The following is a 17,457-nucleotide window of genomic DNA, read 5'->3' as shown; positions in this document are numbered from 1 at the left end:
GACCGCGTGGACAACATCCGGCAGCGTTGCCGCCGTGCACGCTCTCGTCGAGCCGTTGTCACACAGCGTGTTGTCCTCACTGCCGAAGTCGGAGGTCATGTCCTGGCCAACGGGCAGAATCGCCATGCCTTGTTCCTCTCCTTCTCCATTGGTGAGGGCTAGAGTCATGGTTGTGAAGGAGCGACCATCAAACGTGGCGACCTTGAGGTCAGGATGTAAGAGAAATTCCAACAGATCGATTCAAACGGACTGTAAATTTATTTGTTTTTTGTCCGTTTTGGGTCGATCGCCCGCCCGGCGTCCGCCCTGCTTTAAATTTGGATCGGCAGTGCGTCCAATGCGTCGATCCATTTCATGTCCGCAATCAACATTAAAAAAAAAGGCCTGTGGTCGATCATGCCAGCAGCCATGTCTCATGCTGGCTTTGTGTCGCTACTGGGATCGAAGCCAGCGGCCTGCAGCCTGCGCACCATCCTCGGCCATCCTGGCTTTGTGTCTCGTCGGGATCGAAGCCAGCGGCCTGCGCACCACCCTTGAAGATCATGTTCTGTATGTAGTCGTCGTCGCCGGCGGTCGGCATTCCGTCGAACAGGTTGCGCGCGCCCGGCAGCTGGTCGGCTGGCGTCTGCCGCACGCGTTTCCTCGCGCCTCCGGCTGACGAGCCAGCCGTCACCGGTGTGGCGTTGAGGTCGATGGACGCGGGCGCGGGAGTGGAAGGCGCGACCACGCTCATCTCGGACGTGCACTCTCCCGAGAGGCGGGAGGCCTGCGGGTAGACGTGGAAGCCGGGCACCAGGTTGCAAGCCGATGCGCCGGGCAAGTCGGACCGTACCGTCCGAGGGAAGGCGGATGAGCTGGTGCTGACCGCCGCGGCGTTGACGAGGTCGTGCTGGCTAGGGTTTAACCCCAGCATGCAGAGCGCCTCCCTCGTTGCCGTCGCGACGCGGGCGTTGGTGACCTGCTGCTGCGACGACTAATCCAACTTGAGGCGATTGACTCTTTCCTCCGCAACGTGCCAGTTGCTAGGGTTTCATTGATGCCGCCGTGCTAGCCGTCAGGCCTCGCGCCACGCCGCCGCCTACCCGTCGTGCTCCGCCTATCGTCGACCGCGCTGCCTCTGAATGTGCATCAATCGAGTACAGAAAGTACACGCAGGCTAAGCAGCTGAACGGCGCTGCCGCAAGCCCACACACAATCCCTAATTGATCGATCATGTGTAGGTGTGCTCTGATCAGAAGACGAGGTATTGATGTAATGTGCAGTGTACAATTGTCTAGTGTCTACAGACTAGGTCTATGTTATTGTAGTTGTCACTTGTCGGTTTGATTCATTCAACAAATCAATTAATCAATTGTTAGTACTTAGTTATTATTAATAATATATTTTGATACTTGTCAGATCAATTACACATTTGCTTTTTACTAATGGAAAAATTGAAAACTGCATAGGTCATGAATAAGAGGAAGGCACCACCGATAAGTAATTTTTTCAAGCCAATTGCTACAAACTCTAACTCTGCAGTTGGAAATGCAAATGCAACCGTGAAGGTAGATGTCACAGAGCAACCCACTCGTCATAATATCCCTAATCTTAGTTCGGTTGATATGCCACCCCCCGAACAAAATATTCACGCATCTATGAAAGTTCTAGAACAATAAAGAATTGGAAGTACACCATTTGAGCGAGACCCTAGAAAGCGTCTCCGAAGTAAAATGGTTGACGATTTTCTTCGATATTACATGGTTGTATACATTGGAAAGGAAATAGCTCCAAAGATCAATGTTGACGAGATTATTGATTTCTTCGATCGACCGATTGGGGCGTAGATCTTCATTCAAACTAGTAGAAATGTAGTTTTCTTTTCGTAAAGCTTACAGTGTTACATGTTTGAAATTTCTATAATATTCAACACTTGAAATATTTTTTGTGTTATGTCTCTTGTGTGTTTCAATGTGTTCTTCCCCCCCACCCATGGTGAAATCTTGGCTCCGCCCCTAAAAGGAGCCGATCTCCTGCACGTCCGTCCCAGCCCAGGTCGGATCCCTTCCCGGCGAGGTGGAGATGTGGTGGTGAGCGGCGCTCGAAGGTGTAGGTGGAGATGGGAAGGAGGGACGCCCGCTGCCGGAAGGGACTGGGATTTTTGCTACGGGGTGGTAGGTGGACGAGCGGCGGATTGATTGGACGGCGTGGCGGTGGCAGCGACCACGACGGGATTGATTTTTTCGGGTCACAAGATTTTTGTTGTCTATTGGGTTGCCCATGCTTATGGATTGTTGACTTGCTACTCATCTATCACCTATGCTCACAGATCGATCACTCGTTTTTGAGATGTAAGAAAATGCAAATGAATTTCATTACTGATAATATGTGGACGCCACATTAGCCACATAAATATTAAGTGGACTTTCACATGATTCTGTATAAAAAATTGTGGTTGGTGTGGACAAGTTCCATAACGTCCAACAACATGTTCATTTACATCCTAACCTTGAAGAGAAAACCTGAACATAGTGTGGGTGAAGACAGCGGCGGCGGCGCCAGTGGTAACTCCTAGGATGTGTTTTTTCGATAGACGACACCGCCTTAGATGTCGAATTACAGCTCTAGTGTGTTTGGGGAAGGATGCGAACAGCAAGCGGTCAACCGCTGTAGTGTGGGCTTTGATGGGTTGTCCAACTATGCCATTCAATTTTATTGGATTCCCACCAAGTCATACGGAGCCACCTAAATCGCTCGCCCGCGTGTGTTTGGATCGGCGCGGATAAAAATAAAGGCCCAACGTGTCGATCAAAATCCAAAATGCATCTGCTTCGCTTCCGCGCGGACCCATTTTTGGCCTAAAATGACGCGTGGAATGCGTCGGCGCGGACACGACGCGCGCCTTCTCATGTTCGCGTCCGTCTACACGTGGCGTCCGGTCAAAATCAGTGTCGTCTTTATTAACGACAACCGCCCATCACGGGCCCACGCATCAACGACCCACATGCGTCCTTTTTTAATCCGAGCGTGCGGGGGGCATCCTCTTCCACAAGTCGCCCCCATCCCCATCTAGCCACCCGGTGCTCCCCCGTCGACGGCAAACCCTAGCCACCACCATCATGGGGTTCTTTTCCGTGAAAGACAAGGGTCAGTCCCCCACCGTCCCTGTCCGTGCGAACCCGTAGCCGGTGTCTTCCCGTCCGCCTCGCCAGTGGGTCAACTTACCAGTGCACAAGGCGAGGTGGCACTAGGAGCACCGCTTCCCCCTCCCTACCCTGACGTTACGCTGCCGCACGACTAGAATTTGGATTCGAAGAGGATCTGAGTGTCGGCGGTGTCGTGGTCGGCGCGGGCACAAGCGGAGGAGGTGAGGCATCGACGGGAGCAGCTGATGCCACAGCAGCGGCGCAACCCCGTTTACGCTGCCGACTCCCCCGATTGGGTGGCCTCGTTCGCGTGATAGCACGAGGAGCAGTGCCGGCGTGGCGTCCATGATGTGGTGGTTGGACCTCCGCCTCCTCTCGTCGTGCGTGAAGAAGACCAAGAGGCAGAGGTGGCGTACGAGAACGTGCTGGTGGCCGCCCTGCATGCAAGCAAGGAGGAGGCGCGCCTAAAGGAGGAGGAGGAGGAGGCCTACCAAAAGCAGTTGGCGGAGGTCATTGCACTCTCCGCTATCGATGACTGCGTCGTGCCGCTGTTGACCCCGCCGCCCCCGCCGAGCCAGGGTCGCTGGTCCTCACGCCCAAGTTGTACGCCTGGGAGGGGGTGGTGCGTGAGTGGGTTAGCGCGCTGATACGTCTCCAACGTATCAATATTTTTTTATTGTTCCGTGCTGATATATTATCATTCTAGAATACTTCTAGGTTATTTATATACCAAATTATATTATTTTTTAGCACTAACCTATTGACCAAATGCCCAATGCCACTTGTTGTTTTGTGGGTGTTTTTCACTTTTCAGGTTTTTCCAAACAAAGTCCAATTGCCCTGAAACTTTTTTACGATTTTTCTGGACCAAAAGAAGACCAACGAGCATCGGAAGAAGGCTGGAGGCCTCATGAGGGGCCCATAAGCCAATAGGGCGCGGCCTGGGGGGCACCCTGATGGCTTGTGCCTCCCTCGTGGCCCTCCCGGCTCCATTCTTTGGCTTCTAAATTCTCATCTATCCTAAAAACATCAGGGAGAGTCCCAAAACACTTTTTACGTTGCCGCGAGTCTCTTTTCCGATGGGAGGCCATTTGGAGCTCCGTTCGGACACCCTGCCTGAGGAGGGATCGATCAGGAGGGCCTCTTCATCAACCTTGCTGCCCTTACGATGATGTGTGGGTAGTTCACCACATACCTACGGGTCTATAGTTAGTATCTAGATGGCAAACTCTCTCTCTTTGATCTTCAATACAATGATCATCGCATCTTCGCTTTGATCCATATGATGCAATTCCTTTTGTGCGGTGTGTTTGTTGGGATCGGATAATTATGGGTTTATGTTTATATTATTCATGGTAAATATTTTAGTCTCCTATGAACACTTATATGATTCTTATGTGCATGATTATGATAGCTTCATTATTCTCTGTGATCTGTTGAAATAGTTTGGCCAAGTAGACCGATATTTCTTTGGTGAGAGAGATGTGTTGTGGTAGGTTCAACCTGGCGAATTTCTCTATCCCAGTGACAAAAGGGGACAAGATGCGTCTTTGTGTTGCTGCTACTAGGGATAAAACGATGAGGTTTATTCATATTACTTGAGTTACTTTGTCTACATCATGTCATTGTTCTCCATGCATTACTCTGTTTTACTTAATACTCTAAATGCATGTTGGATAACGGACGATGAGTGGAGTAATAGTAATATGTGCAGGCAGGATTCGACCTATTTGTTTATGAGCATGATGCCTATATATGCATGATCATTGCCTTCAATATCGCATAACTAGTCATTTTTTGTCAATTGCTCAACAGTAATTTAATTACCCATCGTATGCTATTTTTCATAAAAGATGTCATTAGGGAAAGCTATGGGTCCCGGATCTATTCACAACATATTGATAAAACTTTCATAACCTTGCTGCCATTTACTTATTTTTATTTTGCCTCGCTATCTATAATTATCTACGCATCTCACATGCTTGCAAATAAAAAGACAAGAGGATTGACAACCCTCTTGCCCACGTTGGGTGCAAGTTCTTTGTTCTTTTGTGTGCAGCCGCTAAAAACGGTTGTGGTTGGTATTCCTGTTGGTTCGATAAACCTTGGTTTCATAACTGAGGGAAATACTTACCCACATTGTGATGTGATAATCTGTTCCTCTTCACGGAAAATCCAACGCAGATCACAAGTATCACGCGCCACCCGTCTGGTTGGGTGCGAAGCCGGAGCAGTAGGTTGCCTACGTAGAGCACTCACGACGGCGATGGGTGGGGGAGGAGGATGCACAGGCCTGGCAAATCGAGCTAAAGGAGCGCGAGGTGAGGAGGAGGAGCGACGTGTTGCCCAAAGAGCGCCGGTGCGACCACCGACGGATGACGCCGCTGCCGCGTAGGAGATAGCTTTCCCCTGGGCTGGCCCTGCGCCGACGCTCGTCGACCTCACCAGTCCCGACGACGAGGAGGACTCCTAGGGCAGCATGCCACCTCGTTTTTTAGCTTACTTAATTTTATGTTTAATGTAATGTGGACTATCACCGGCCTTTCAGGATGGCATTAAATGTATAATTATTGGTTTCTATATCTTTAAAATGTCTACTTATATTTTTTCATGACGTCTAAAAATGGGTCGCTAGCGCGTTCGTTTGGATCGAGCGGTTGGAGTTGCTCTTAAATGGGTGGCATATGTGGAACAAATGGACACCAACGCCTCGTTTCGTCGAACCACCCCCGCCCCCCACGCCACAGCAGACCTCGCCGAGTAGAACCACCGTCGTCGCATCACTGTCCCATGTCGGAATAGCGTCGCAATGGCAGAAGCAGCCATGTCGTCGCAACAACACGAACGTTGTAGCAGAAAACAGGAAAGTCCTATTGTGTACTTCCGAGCTCAATGCTCTTTCATGAACAGTAAAATTATAAAAAAAAGTAAAATAATTCAAAACATTCTGAATTCTTTTTGGTAAACTTTAACAAATGTTTTACATGCATATCAAAACTCAGCACGAAATAACATTCCTCGAAGTCGCAGCGAAAAAACAAAATCAAAAGTTCAAAATGTATCCAAAACTAGCATTTTTGGAGCAGCAATTTTGTCTTTTTCGCCACGACTTCCACAAATGCTATTTAGAGCTAAAATTTTGTAATCATATAAAATTTTTGTCAAAGTTTACCAAAAAATATCAGAATATTTTGAATGCTTTTACTATTTTTTTTAAATTTTACTGTTCACGAAGGAGCATATGAGCTCGGGAGCAAAAACTCGGTCCAAGAAAACACTTGTTGGAAAGTCCAATGTGGATCATGGTACCATTTTATCATAATAGCCCTACTAGCACGTGCAGTCATCCTATAAGAGTGTATACCGTGTTACATGCCTAATGCGGACATTTGGTTTCTAAGTGTATCTATACCTTACTAGTTAAATGCCCGCGCGTTGTCACGGGACAACATAACAATGTTTCTTTCGTTGAACTAACAAGACAAACTTTGCTATTCCTTTGCCCTCTTTATTCTCGGTCCACTCCTTGCTCTAGCTTTGGTATCACCACTCTACTTCAATTCATACATTTCCACTATGACGTGATAAGCTAGCTCTTGCTATACTTGTCATTTGTTGATTTATGGATTGGTAACACTCATATGTAGGTGCGCGTTTTTGAACTACTTGGATTTCGGACTACAAATAAATGCTTCGTTTGATTTTCTTAAGCTCAACTCATTGACATTGTTTGGTCAAAGCAAATGCATCAAAACATATTGGTTCTGGAAAATGAAAACAAAAGATGCTCGAACTCTTACCGAAATCTGATGATGATACATAGAAACTAAAGATCAATAGTACATGCTTGTCTAACAAATGGAATTTAAACCACAAAAACGCAATTCCAGCTGTGCATTTGCAGAAAAAAAACAGGGAATATTTAATGTACATCTGCATAATTTGAGGATAGTATATCTGAAAAATTCCAGCTGTGCATTTGCTACTATGAGCACAACATTCGCTATTTTCTAAAGAAACAGCATTTGCAGAACTACAACTGCAATAGAAACACTGGAGATGTGCCTCCGTAATATAATTGAGAAACAAAAATAGAAAACTATAAGCATGATAGGGCAAGTGACATATTAAACATATCTGGCCATGTGCCCATGTGCTCATGAATCCACACTCTTTATTAAACCTTAACGTTCTACTACAATACCAAATGCAATATTACACTTACCCAACGTTCTGGGGATGGAGGGTACCATTCAACATGACTTTGTTTGCATATGCATATATGACAAACAAATACGTACATAAAATGGAAACAAAATGCCACAAATATATTATTCGCAGGATGGAGGGGCAAATTTTTATTGCACAATTCAATCTCTACCTTTTTTCATGGTATCACATTCTTTTGAACCAGAGACCAGCTATTAGGGTACATGATATACATAAGGCATTCAACTTTACAGTAAGATCTTAGCTTCAAAAACCATGTATACTGAATTGGTCCTTTAAAAGTTCCTACGAAAACTGGTCCTTTAAATGTTCCTGCAACATTCCTGTATACCGAACGGAGTCGTAGCATGGGAAGGGGAAGCAACATGCTCTCATCATTCTAGCTTCCTTGAGTGATTTGCAAGTAGGTTGAATGTGGATGGTGATTTTGCAAAAATAACTGCATAACCATCGTCCATGTGTTCTGCACCTTCAGGGAAGAGTTGCCATAGAAGGCAGCCTCCTCCAACCATTCCACTCTCCCAAGAGCCCAATAAATTGTTGTACACTGTCTGCATGAAAGTTTCACGGAACTCGTTTTCAAACTTGCCGTCCTTCAGTGATAATCCGAACTCCCCGATCACAATGGGCATGGCCAGCAAGTTTGCTACATCATCAATATGTTGTTGCATCCAAGTGGTCACAAACTGAATGTGTCTTTCCTCTGTTGAGTCAGGCAACCTAGCAAAAAGTCCTAAGTTCAGCCCTGATAGTAAATTCCGTATTTCTGTGAATGGTTTAATTCAGCTGCTATAGCTACTCAGTTGTATATGTTATGTGGGATCAGACATGAGGACTTACCAAGTGTCTGAATAAATATGAACTGAAGCTTAATCAATTCCCAGTGCTTGATGGTTCCTGATAAAGTCCGTTCCAACATGCCCTGAATAATCATCTGGGTTGATGAGCAAGAGTTCTGGAGTAGACGAACCATAATACCCTTCAATACCAATCTTCACCAGGTGCACCGTATCTATAGACTTCACGTAAGATGCCATCTCTTCTATCCATGCCTACGAGAACCCAATTTCTTCAAAATGCAAAGTGGACAAACATACATGGAACGTAAAAGTTCACAAAAATAAGACCACAATAAAGGACCTGCAGCGTATCGCATGATGGATCTGAAGGGCAACGCGGCTCGTTAATCAGCTCCCATGCAAGGATAGTAGGATCGTCTTTGTAGGCCTCATTTGTGATTGTGTTTATTCTTGACAAAACATCCTAAACAAAGGAAACATATGCACAGTATTGGAACTCTGGTATAGCAGGAATACAGTACTACAGAATTCAGAGATGGCAAACTAAAATTAGCAACACTTAGACACAAAACGTAGAAGGGGAAACGTATACCCACCTCGTATTGTACACTAACATACCGCCGTACGTACCTCACATTGTACCCACCTCGTATTACGTACGTACGATGACCTGCAGTGTAAAGTACGAGGTGGGTATACGTTGTCCTTCTATGTTTTGTGGAGGGGGGATGGTGAAAAGGACGTGGATGTCGCCTAGAGGGGGGGTGAATAGGCGCTTTAAAATAGTTAAGGTTTAGGCTTGAACAAATGCGGAATAAAACTAATGTTTAATATGCCAAGCACAAAACCTACAAACAACTAGGCTCACCTATGTGCACCAACAACTTATGCTAAGCAAGATAAACAACTAAGTGATAGCAAGATATATTACAATAAACAATATGTCTATCACAAAGTAAAGTGCATAAGTAAAGGGTTCGGGTACGAGATAACCGAGGCACGGGGAGACGATGATGTATCCCGAAGTTCACACCCTTGCGGATGCTAATCTCCGTTAGAGCGGTGTGGAGGCACAATGCTCCCCAAGATGCCACTAAGGCCACCGTAATCTCCTCACGCCCTCGCACAATGCAAGATGCCGTGATTCCACTAAGGGACCCTTGAGGGCGGTCACCGAACCCGTACAAATGGCAACCCTTGGGGGCGGTCACCGAACCCATACAAATGGCAACCCTTGGGGGCGGTCACCGAACCGTACACGTGGCAACCCTTGGGGGCGGTCACCGAACCCGTACACGTGGCAACCCTTGGGGGCGGTTACCGGTACCCGTACAAATTGCTCGGGGCAATCTCCACAACCTAATTGGAGACCCCGACGCTTCCCGGAGCTTCACACCACAATGATTGAGCTCCGAGACACCACCAAGCTTCTAGGACGCCAAAGCATCCACGAAGAACAACATCAAGGGTACTAAGTACCAAAGGTAGTAAGCTTCTCAACTTCTCACTTCCACGTATCACCGTGGAGAACTCAAACCGATGCAACTAATGCAATGGCAAGAACACACGAAGTGGTCAAGTCCCTCACACTCAAATCCCTCCACAACAACAAAAGCTATGGAGAAATATGAGAGGAAGAACAAGGAGCTCACAAAGAACTCCAAGATCAAGATCCAAGGGGTTCCCCTCACATAGAGGAGAAAGTGATTGGTGGAGATGTGGATCTAGATCTCCTCTCTCTTTTCCCTCAAGAACAAGCAAGAATCATTGGAGGGATTGAGAGTAATCAAGCTCTAAGAATGTCAACAATGGAGGTAGAACAAGAGCTCAACGGATGGATAAGACCAAGGGGGAAGAAGACCCCCTTTATATAGTGGGGGAAGGAATCAGACCGTTACCCCCACTTTCTGCCCGAGCTCCAGCGGTACTACCGCTGGCACTCCAGCGGTACTACCGCTGGTTGCAGCGGTACTACCGCCGGCACTCCAGCGGTACTACCGCTGGGCCCCTGGTAGTGCAACGGCACTACCACCGCCAAGAAAGTCTTCGCAAAAAGGTCCGTCCACGAACAACCGCTAGGCAGGCGGTACTAAGCTCCTGGAGCGGTACTACCGCTGACCAGGGGCGGTACTACCGCGAGCCAGCGGTACTACCGCTAGGGCCAGCGGTACTACCGCCAACTCTAGCGGTACTACCGCTAGGTCCAGCGGTACTACCACTCGCCACTGAAACAGCCATAACTTTCGCATACGAGCTCCAAATCGAGCAAACCCAAGCTTGTTGGAAATCTTAAGACCATGCGGTTATGAATATGCCAAAGATATAGAGATGTGAGATCTCTATGAATGAAGAACTGGCAAAAACTCCAACATCGAAAACATCATAGTAGATGCATATGGACTCCGTTTTCGATGAACTCGAGCTTCTCACGAAGATGACCATAAGCTCTAAAACTCACAAAGAGAAACACCAAACAAGAACCAAGAAGTATGATGCAAGGATGCAAATGGTTTGAGCTCTCAACGAACGATACGATCAAGCTACTCACTTGAGAGCCCCCCTTGATAGAACAGCAATCTATCCTAACCAGAAAACCTATCAAGGGCAAACCTATACCTTGCACCTCGTCCTCTTGAGCTAGATGATGATGATCTTGGCTTCCTCAAGATGGACCACCTTTCTTGATTGTGTTGGCTTGATGAAGACTAGTTGATTGCTCCCCCATACTCACTATGGGTGAGCCACTCTTCAGCATATCTTCACAAGTCCATTGCCACCACAATGGACGGCAAGCTTCAAGCATGCTATCTTCGTGCTGATCCACTTGAACTTGCACATCGCAATCTTGATGACGATCACAACTTGACGTCATACTCCATGGGTTGTATGAGATCTTCCCTTTGACGCAAGCCCATGGAAACACACCTAACCCCCACATAGAACTCTCACGAAGACCATGGGTTAGTACACAAACACGTAATGGACAATGCTTACCATACCATGGGATCACTTGATCCCTCTCGGTACATCTTGTACGCTTTGTGTGTTGATCATCTTGATTTACTCTTTGTCTGAGATCTTGATCAACCATTGATGATGATCACAACTTGACGTCATACTCCATGGGTTGTATGAGATCTTCCCTTTGACGCAAGCCCATGTAAACACACCTAACCCCCACATAGAACTCTCACGAAGACCATGGGTTAGTACACAAACACGTAATGGACAGTGCTTACCATACCATGGGATCACTTGATCCCTCTCGGTACATCTTGTACGCTTTGTGTGTTGATCATCTTGATTTACTCTTTGTCTGAGATCTTGATCAACCATTGATGATGATCACAACTTGACGTCATACTCCATGGGTTGTATGAGATCTTCCCTTTGACGCAAGCCCATGGAAACACACCTAACCCCCACATAGAACTCTCACGAAGACCATGGGTTAGTACACAAACACGTAATGGACAATGCTTACCATACCATGGCATCACTTGATCCCTCTCGGTACATCTTGTACGCTTTGTGTGTTGATCATCTTGATTTACTCTTTGTCTGAGATCTTGATCAACCATTGATGATGATCACAACTTGACATCATACTCCATGGGTTGTATGAGATCTTCCCTTTGACGCAAGCCCATGTAAACACACCTAACCCCCACATAGAACTCTCACGAAGACCATGGGTTAGTACACAAACACGTAATGGACAATGCTTACCATACCATGGGATCACTTGATCCCTCTCGGTACATCTTGTACGCTTTCTGTGTTGATCATCTTGATTTACTCTTTGTCTGAGATCTTGATCAACCATTGATGATAATCACAACTTGACGTCATACTCCATGGGCTGTATGAGATCTTCCCTTTGACGCAAGCCCATGTAAACACACCTAACCCCCACATAGAACTCTCACGAAGACCATGGGTTAGTACACAAACACGTAATGGACAATGCTTACCATACCATGGGATCACTTGATCCCTCTCGGTACATCTTGTACGCTTTCTGTGTTGATCATCTTGATTTACTCTTTGTCTGAGATCTTGATCAACCATGTGTCTCTATGACCATTCTTTGGATAATACCTTGAATACCATCTTGGTCATCATATAAACTCCTTGAACCCAACAGATGGACTTCAAGAAGTGCCTATGGACAAATCCTACAAATGTAACTTAAGGCAACCATTAGTCCATAGAAATTGTCATCAAGTACCAAAACCACATATGGAGATATATGCTCCAACAGATGGGTCTACCTAAGTACACCTCAATTAGCAATAACAATTTGCTGGTGTCATTTCATATAGCTAAGCATATTATGATTTCCATTGGTCACGCAGCATGATAGATATCAAGAACCCATTTCCGATGGCTATCTGAGGTAAGGAACCAGAAATTTACCTCAACAAAAGCTTTGTAGTACCCTTTAAGTGTTGGATCAGAGAAGAAGTCATCGTCAGAAGTAAGATCCACGCTAGCGTCCTTGCCCCATCTTACATATTGTGCCTTCCCTCCATAATCTTCCCAGTTATTACATAGTGACAGTATTAACCGCATCTTATACCTTCTTGCCTCGCTCACCATGAAATCCAGTGCCTGGCAAAAAGACATGATAAAATCAGACACCAAAACCCAAAGAAACACAACTGCTCTGCAGTGATCAACCTTTTATACCGAAAAATGCATGTGGGAGGAGGTAGGTCTTGGAGGATCCACCTCCTGTGGATTTGATCCACGCCATCCACTGCCGGGTTTAGGTCCTCATGTGGTCGCCATGGCGTCGGGCTAGATAGCTAGGGTTCCAGGCTAATCTTCTGGATAGAAGGAGAGAAGAGCCTTTGATATTACTCCTGGCAGGCGCTGTTTAATGGATTTACAACAAACTATTTATATGTCTAGGATTTTTTTGGTTTTTTTATTCCGGCATGTTGTGATAAAATATTCCGAGTACCAGGAACTTTCCAGTAGACCCAAAGGATGAAACAAACTTAATGTTAGTCTCTATACATACATGTGAATATGTAATTCCCAACGATACAAAGTTATATGGCCTTAAAATACACTATGACCACAACCAGACAAACGACAAACAATGAGGCAATATTTATTTTTGCTTACATGAGATCTTGGCAGCCAAATTTCTATTCGTGTGAACACCATTAAATGCTAAAGTACTACTACTACGACTACACATGAGCTTTCCATTTTGTGGTAAAATCATGGCTTTTTCAAAACAAACAAAGGCATGAAAATTTCATTAAAGAAAAGTTTGAAACCGAAGCAAAATTCCAAGTTTAATCTTGTAAGACATGGTCCAGACCGGATAATGTTGCATAAGAATATTAGGCTGTACCTAGCCTCGAGTGATGGGGCACTTGTCCTCTGCATAAGTTAACATATTGTATGTAAGCGCCCAATACTGTACAAATACAAAAGACATTAGAACTAAAAATATGGAAAGATGATAATGAATAGCCTACTTTGAACTTATTTTGCATTCAAGTACAATGGCTATTTGATTAAGACGACCCAAACAAAAACTGAGATTTTTGTTCATAATGAGATCACGAACAATATAGGAGAAAAAGAATGGTCGACCAAAGCTCACTGAATGGCATATATGAACTAAACTTAACCTGAATATGATACAAAATTTGTAACAGACTTCAGTTAATTTATGCAAATGAATTTTAGATGTACAATTCAGTGATGCCGACTATTCGAAGCATCTTAAAAACATATGTAATTCCTGAAACTATTTATATTCCTGATGTCCACTCTGTACTACTAAAAACCCATGTTGCCACAACTATCAAATCAAACCAGTCCAGGTTCTTGTGAAGCCAGGAATGTACAGGGAGGATGACTACCTCGATGAGCTATTGTCAGCTATTGTGTTGTCATGAATAGGCTGATAAGCAACCCACTGTTCCCAGTTTCATTGATATTGCAAATCAATAAACATGCAAATAACACAGAATGTAAAAATATATATTGACCAAGGCAACTGAACACTTTGAAGTCTCCTAGTAGATGCAGAAAAGAGAGAACCATGGATTGGATTTTTTGTTTTTTCCATTCAAAAGTATATAAATGATGTTGGAACTTGGGTTTCAGCAGTCAACTCCGAAAAAGCCAGAGTTGGAGTAATGATAATTTACTTACACTAAGAAATTCTATAAATGAATTACCACATACAGACTTAACAGATTCAAATAAACCATCCAAGGAAGTTTGAAAAGCAAGTTATATAGAAAAAAAGTTTCCTTTTGCATAATCAATTTTGATTCAAGATTTTTGTTCTTCATACCAACTCATTTTCAGCATATACATGCAAATTATCGATGTATCAGAAACATAGAAAAAATACGCTAAATTTTGAATATCAAGAGAAGGAAACACGGTATACAGATCATTAAATATAAAAAGGGTTTGGATAGCAATGGCCATTCCTGGTACTTCAGGCAACGTACAGGTGCAAGACGCCATATTGCCCTAGCACGAATCCTTCGTTGTCGTCGATGAACCTGCAACATCCCTTTTGCCAAACATTGTGATAATTTGCATAGTTTCAGATGATAAACAGACTCAGCTCTGAACATGCTGAACAAATAATCTATCTCCTACAGACTGCATATAGTTCATTTGAGTTACAGTGTCATGTTGTGCCCGGGCTCCCATGTCGAGTAGAACTTCCCATGGCAGACACAGTGACGTACCGTCCGTCTGGTGGGTGGTTTATCGTGTTGAAAGTGCAGTTGTAGTAACTCGCACCGCTAATGCCACTTGAAATTGTTCTGCACCACAGAGAGATACGGCGGAGAAAACCATGTTATGCCTTGATGATCATCTGCTAACATGATAAAACATCCCGTTTCTTGAGATGAAAAAGGAGAAAAATTAGATATGTAATCACAGTCTCTCCACTCACTATTGGATTTTGCACCGCCCTAAATACAACATAATGGTTAGTCAGAGCATAATCTCCTTTCGTATCCATAAGAGTAATGTGGTATGAACATAAATAAGTACTGAATATAAGACATTATAAGCAAACATCCGCTGGCTTTTTTTACATACCTTAGCAGCACAAGCAAAATAAAATTATGAACTCTATTTAGCAGGCATTATTTGGCAAGCTCCTTCCCTGCCTGTTGAGAGTGGCTCCTGCACGGCACCCTTCCTGTTTTAGTCGCGGTTGGATGTTATGTAGATGTCTCCCTTGTCCGTGACCATCTCCGTGCTCCGCTCCCCGGTAGCCTGAATGTAGACCTGTCATGAAACTAACCATCAATCCCACAATTTGGATATATCCAATTGGAGTGCAGGACGAGATTGGAGGGCTCATACATGATGATCTACAAGCACACCATTACCAGTTCACTGATTAACAAATCAAAACCCATTGGCACATTTAACCAAACACCTCTTGGGTGCAATGTTTTGGAGAATGAACAAGTAAGCACCAAGATCGGTGGAAGTATGGCGGGATACCTTTGATGGTGTGGGAAGGGATCTTCTCGTGTTTTTGGAGGTGGCCGAGGATGAAGCGACGCCTACCTGAGCACCATGGGGAGCACGCCGTCGTTGTCCATGATGGTGGGGATGCAAGGCCGACGTGTAAGAGGAGGGCGGAGGACATGGGCGCTGGACTACGCATCCTCTGGTGCCTGCAGGCAGGAAAGACGCGACGGCTCGCGTGAGGCTCCCTTGACGATGTGATGGGATCAGGTGATGAGGAGAATGGATGGGGAAGAGGAGAATGGCCATCACCGCGGCTGCGCTCGTCCCTCTCTCTTATCTCTCTTCACGACGGGCAGAAGGGATGAGACTTCCGATCGGATGAGGCAAGCACAAGCGGCGGCGATTTTACTCGGGAGAGAGATGAGATCGGGGTTCTGGTTAAACCATCACATCATTAGGAGGGGGATCGAGCGTGATCATGACGACCGCAGATGCGCGCCCGATGTCCCCGAGGATCAGCGCGGCGGAGGCGAGCGCGACGACCAGGGGCCCCTCGGCGGCCACCAGCGCCCGCCGCACGGCCTCGGCAACGCGGCCCGCCGCCAGGTCCCGGAGCGGCCTCCGCGGGCTCGGCGAGGCGGGGGCGCGAGGGGGCCAGTCGGCGGCCTGGCGGCCGCGGCGCGCGCGAGGTGGCGGAGGGAATGGCGCGGGTGCGGCGGGCGGGCGAGCGGGGAGGGCGCGGCGAGGAAGGAGGCGGCGGCCGCAGGCTCGGCGAGGCGGGGGCGCGAGGGGGCCGGTCGACGGAGATAGATTTTTCTTGTGGGATGATTTTTCGCAGGAGAGAGACCAGATCGGGAACAAGGGTGGGGAGAGGTGGGGTGGGAAACGTGGCAGTTTTTTTTACGTGGGAGGGGGAGGTCGAACGAAGGGAGGTGTAGCTGGGAGGTCGAATCATCCAGCTGGTTGAACCATCACGACGTTCGATCATGCTTTAATAGTAGAGATATCAAACGTAAACTAACCTGTGGTTGGATAGTTAGATGGACAGTGATATTTTTAGTCCATCAGGGTTCAAATCTTGATGATTGCATTATTTTTGGATTTATTTTAGGAATTCCAACGACACATTTTTAGTGGGAGGAGACGTTCCCGTCAACAATAAGACGCCTAAGGCGACTTCGTAAATCTCAAGATGATATGTTGTCTGAATCTTTCGGAGGTGCTCATAGCAGTGAATGTATGCGCTTATATACAAGCGTTTGTGTGTGAAGGTCCTAAAAATATTTCAAGTGTGTCAACTAGGTCTTAAAAGTTTGAAACCATTCGCCGCGGGTCCTAAATGTGGACTCTCATGTATTTTATTCTTCAAAAAATACCTTATATTTAACAAAATAGTAATTTAAAAAGGTTCAAAATTTATGAAAAATACTTTTGATAAGGCTTGTGAAAAAAATCATTAAAAAACTTCGACTTTTTTAGAAAAACAACCTTCGATCAAAATAGTGTGAATAGTGACATATAGTAGCAAATAAGAAATGTCCTAGAAGTCAACGTTGATTTTTATACATGAAATTGTATATACCAGTGCAAAAGAAAGTTAAGTTTATGCTAGAAATACTTCTGAATTATTTTAACATTTTTTTGTAAAATATTCTTCATGTAGGGTACATACAATCAGGAACAAAGTGCATTTCTCGTTATATGACTACCGAAGATTTCGCCACGGATACTAAGATGACAGACTTCGTGAGATTGCAACGAGCAACGGTCGGCTTGTCCAGGACCACTCTGTGTCACCACACTTTATATATAAAGCAACA

The 17,457-nt window shown here is 45.5% G+C and overlaps 1 pseudogene; it reads right to left on the bottom strand.

Annotated features, from left to right (window-relative positions):
* Positions 1 to 7,729: 7,729 nt before the first annotated feature.
* Positions 7,730 to 12,809, bottom strand: LOC123446636 (annotated as a pseudogene).
* Between the last annotated feature and the right edge of the window lie 4,648 nt (positions 12,810 to 17,457).

The sequence above is a fragment of the Hordeum vulgare genome, chromosome 4H (assembly GCF_904849725.1).
Source record: "Hordeum vulgare subsp. vulgare chromosome 4H, MorexV3_pseudomolecules_assembly, whole genome shotgun sequence".
NCBI lineage: Eukaryota > Viridiplantae > Streptophyta > Magnoliopsida > Poales > Poaceae > Hordeum > Hordeum vulgare.
Note: the sequence above shows the minus strand (reverse complement) of the source record. Positions and strands in the feature narration are given on the sequence as shown.